Below are 5334 nucleotides of genomic sequence, written 5' to 3'. Positions count from 1 at the left end.
GAATTTCCTCCATTTTGTCGATTGTTTCAAGTTCTAGGGAAATATTTGAGGGTTAGATTACTGCAATAAGTGATGGGATTTTGGAAGAGAACATGAAAATGAGGAATGACCATCTCAACCAAAAGTTTAAATTGTTAGTGAAATGTGTCATTGAATATTAATATCTCCAATAGGAATAATGCATGTTATTGAGGACTTTTAAATGAAGTTATCATAGATTTTATCTATCCAAACAAGAGTCATCACATCTTTCGTCCTTACACTATTTCCATTTTTTGGTCTCTCTACAATTGGTGGTTACAAAATTTGTCGTTAATGTTGCCAAATTGTCTCCCGTTAACTTTTGTTGTTAGTTTGGATAGAAGTATGACGCGGACTTGAAAATCTCACTACAATTTTTTTTGGCCCTTCCATATTCTAGATAGTAATTCATATCCCCTTTTTATTTTTGTTAAAAATGCAAGAGTATATGCATAGCTAATTTATTTCTGATAATATTTAACATGTTTCAGTAAAATATGGGATCTAATGATGTCACACAAGCATGCTCTAATAGTCTAAATGGAAAACTCAATCAGTTGTCAATGGAACGATCCCAGTGTACTATCTACAGAGTACATAAGCATTTACGAAATGTCAATATGAAGGCTTATGAACCTGAAGTTATAGCAATTGGTCCTTATCATCGTAGTAAAGATAACCTACAGATGATGGAAGATCACAAGTTGTGTTACTTGCGTTTAATTCTTGAACGTAAAGAAATAAACAATATTGAAACATATGTCTCAGCTATCGAACCACTTGAAGAAGAAGCACGCAAGTGTTACGCGGAGCCTATTACCCTTAATTCTCCCGATTTTTTAGAAATGTTGATTTTAGATGGTTGCTTCATCATTGATTTGGTGCGAAAATGTAACAGGCCGGCCATACTTGAGAGAAAATAATGATCCTATATTCCATATGGACTGGATCATTAATAGCTTGCAGCGAGATCTTATCCTATTTGAAAATCAAGTTCCCTTCTTTATTTTGTGCAAGTTATTCGACTTGATTGAGGTCCCAAATGAACATAGTAGGTTGATATACCTTTTATTGATTTTTTTCAATAGCATCTTCCCTGGAAATATAAATAGAAATGTTAGTACACATATAAGTTCGGATAACATAAAACATTTACTTGACTTGATGCACAGTAATTGGCATCCTTCTTTTGATCGGTAGAATTTTAGGGAAGACGAAGACAATGAAAGGAGGAGATGGCGGTTCATTAATAATGCAACCGAGCTTAGAGAAGCTAATGTGAAGTTTAAACGAACCGAGGGAGTTTCATTGTTCGATTTAAGGTTCGAAGATGGAAATATGCTTTTGTCTCCTTTGACTATTGAAGACAGGACAGAATCGTTGTTCAGGAATCTAGTGGCGTACGAGCAATATTTTGGAGACGGCCAAACTAATTATGTGACGGATTATGTGAAGTTCTTGGATTGTCTTATTGATTCTTCGAGGGATGTTGCAATACTTTCACGCCATGGGATTATTGATAATTGGTTAGGTGATGATGAAGTGGTTGCTAATATGTTTAATAAACTTACAGACTCAGTTGCTGGCCCTGGAACTCATTTCGTCTATGCTAATATTTTTCATGTGGTGAATAAGCATTGCAATGGGCGGAGGAATAGATGGATGGCTAAGTTAAGGAGGAACTATTTGAATAGCCCTTGGGCTGTTATTTCTGTTCTTTTTGCTGTTTTGTTGCTTCTACTCACAGTCACACAGACTGTTTGTTCTATACTGCAGGTAGTTTGAGCTTTATGACAAGATACATATTTCAATGTGGTAATAATATATGTGAATGAATGTTTTAAACTTTATGTTATATGTAATATGTGTCATAACTATAGGAGTGCGAGAGTACAACCCCCCCTTTAAAGGCTCAGGCTCAATTAGTTTAGGCTCGAACTCGTAATTTGGAGTAGCCTTCTGATCAATTGATATAGAGCTGACTTTCAATTACATTTTTAACTATTTAAAAGCATGAAGGTCTCTTCACGAGCTTTATTTATTAATTTCTTTTATTATATATATATATATATATACTAGTATTTCACACGTGCGATGCACGGGGCATTGAGTTGTAACAAATATTTGATAATAAAAAGTTCTTGAAATACTAAGATGAATGGTTGATATGCAATACAAAGTAGTAGAAAAATATTTAATAAAAAACTATTTGGTATGATGTAAGTGATCAATTAAGTCAAAATAAGTGGAAAAGTTAAAAATCGAAGGTTTATTTTCCGTATACAAATAGTGAATACATCGTTGGTCCCAAACTTGTGGAACCATAACGACCAATAAATTCAAATTCTTAATTTGATGCAAACAATTATTGTTATTGCGTTTGATAACAACCGCCCTAACGCATGTATCCAATACAGTGCGAGTAACCTACATATTTTATACAGTGGTCATACGAAATAACTAATAATTACCAAAACAACAACAATATAAATGTTTAATGAAATAAAATCATTTTACACTAAATTTACCTTGATAAAACATCTTGAGTGGAATCGATAGTAAGTTCATAGTACAATACGAATTACGAATAACCATACATATAAGTAATAAAAAATTAAAGGTTGTTATTTAATAATGTATACAATTTCACATAGTTACCTTAATATATGCAGAAAAGTTTCCAGGTGTACCATTGTTTGTAACGTTGGTCGTATCGCTAGATTCCTATTTGATAAAAATCTTACATAAGGGTTATTTAATTGAACAGGTTGCACACCAGATTGGGATAAACAAACTCGATAAGATCCAAAAAATGAATTGAAAGAATCACGAATCAGCATGTCATCGGGAATTTCAATTCAAGTACTGTTTTATTAATATCAATCCTAATCATAATCCTCAATTTATTTTATGCTACACCCAATAAAATACACTGGGTAGATCTTTACCATTCATAGGCACACAAACACACAAACACACACATTGGTGTGTGGATCAACGGTAAAAAAATCACCCGGTATAGTCTTCATCGGCTATAGCAGAGAAATAACTCATAATCCTCATACTAATGCTAATACTAATAATATTATTACATATATCATATTATAATGCTAACTTTAATATACTAATGTCGTCAATACTAATGCTAATATTAATATACCAATAACAATAACAATACCAATACTAATCCCAAAACAAAAACCAACACCAACACCAACACCAACACCAACACCAACACCAACACCATTACCATTACCATTACCATTACCATTACCATTACCATTACCATTACAATAACATTATCATTACCGTTACCATTGCCCTTACCATTGCCGTTAAAATTGCCATTACTATTACCATTATCAATACCATTACCATTGTCATTACATGTACCATTATCAATACCAATAAAAATACTAATACCAATATCAATACCAATACTAATACCAATACCAATGTCAATACCAACACAAATACCAATACTAATACCAATATCAATATCAATACTAATACCGATGCCAATACCAGTATCAATACTAATACCAATACCAATAGAAATATCAATAACAATAACAATACCATTATCAATACCATTACCAGTACCATAACAATTAACATAACCCTTACCATTACTAATAATCGTAATCCTAATCCTAATTGAAATTATAATCATAATCCTAATCGTAATGCTAATGTTAATTATAATAATAATCATAATTCTAATCATAATAATAATACTAATCATTATCCTAATCGTAATCATAATACTAATGCTAATGTTAATACTAATACTACTACTAATATTAATAATAATATGAATATCAAAACCAATATCAATATCAATAGTACTAATTTCATTATCAATACCATTACCATTACCATTATCATTGTCATTATCATAACCATTACCATTACCATTACCATTACCACTACCATTACCACTACCATTACTATTACCATTACCAAAGCTAATATACTAATGCTAACCATAATGCTCATCCTAACATAACATTAATGCTAATGTTACTCCTAACCCTAATCATAATTCTAATACCAATTCTAATTATAACTATAATCCTAATCACAATCCGGATCATAATCATAGTCCTAATCATAATGATAATGCTAATCTTAATCCTAACACTAACTCTGAATCATAATTCTAATAATAATAATAATACTGATCCTAATTCTTATCCTAATAAAAATCGAAATATGCTAATGATAACGCTATTCTTAATACCAATCCTAATATGCTAATGCTACTGCTAATCCTAATCCTAATTTTAATCATAATGCTAATACTAATACTAATACTAATTATAATCATAAAGCTAACCCTAATACTAATATGCATACTAATACTAATCATAATATGTTAATGCTAATGCTAATATTAATGCTAACAGAATACTAATATTAATACTAATACTAATACTAATAATAATACTAATACTAATACTAATACTAATACTAATACTAATACTAATACTAATACTAATACTAATACTAATACTAATACTAATACTAATACTAATACTAATACTAATACTAATACTAATACTAATACTAATACTAATACTAATACTAATACCAATACCAATACTAATACCAATACCAATACTAATACCTATACTAATACTAATACTAATACTAATACTAATACTAATACTAATACTAATACTATTATTATTACTATTACTATTAGTAATAGTAATAGTAATAGTAATAGTAACACTAATACTAATACTAATACTAATACTAATCCTAACTAATACTAATACTAATACTAATACTAATAACAATACTAATACTAATAGTTATACTCATATTAATATTGTTACTGATATTAATTTTAATACTGATATTGGTACTAATAATGCTATTGATACTGATAATAATACTAATACTGATACTGGTACTACTACTAATACTAATACTAATATTGATACTGATACTTATACTAATACTGATACTTGTATTGATATTAATATTATTGATAATACTAATACTAATACTAATACTCATACTCATAATAATAATACTCATACTGATACTGATATTGGTACTGATATTGGTATTGATACTGATACTGATATTCATGGTAATATTAATAGTAATATTAATAGTAATAGTAATATAATATTAATATTAATACTGATACGCATACTGACACTCATACTAACACTCATACTAATACTGATTCTCATACTAATACTCATACTGTTATTCATACTAATACTGATAATAATACTGATATTGGTAATGATAATATAATACTGATATTGATACTGATATCTATACTAATACTGA

The 5334-nt window shown here is 29.3% G+C and overlaps 1 non-coding gene across 1 annotated transcript; it reads left to right on the top strand.

The window, feature by feature from the left end:
- The first annotated feature begins 518 nt into the window (after positions 1 to 518).
- LOC105972658 (UPF0481 protein At3g47200) lies at positions 519 to 1936 on the top strand. The gene has a single exon (XR_016031973.1). It is a non-coding gene; the product is annotated as a UPF0481 protein At3g47200 (transcript).
- The last annotated feature ends 3398 nt before the right edge of the window (positions 1937 to 5334 follow it).

This window comes from Erythranthe guttata, chromosome 7, assembly GCF_056151865.1.
Source record: "Erythranthe guttata isolate IM_541 chromosome 7, IM_541, whole genome shotgun sequence".
In the NCBI taxonomy this organism is placed as follows: domain Eukaryota; kingdom Viridiplantae; phylum Streptophyta; class Magnoliopsida; order Lamiales; family Phrymaceae; genus Erythranthe; species Erythranthe guttata.
The sequence above is the reverse complement of the archived record's forward strand: the minus strand, read 5'-3'. Positions and strand labels throughout refer to the sequence as shown.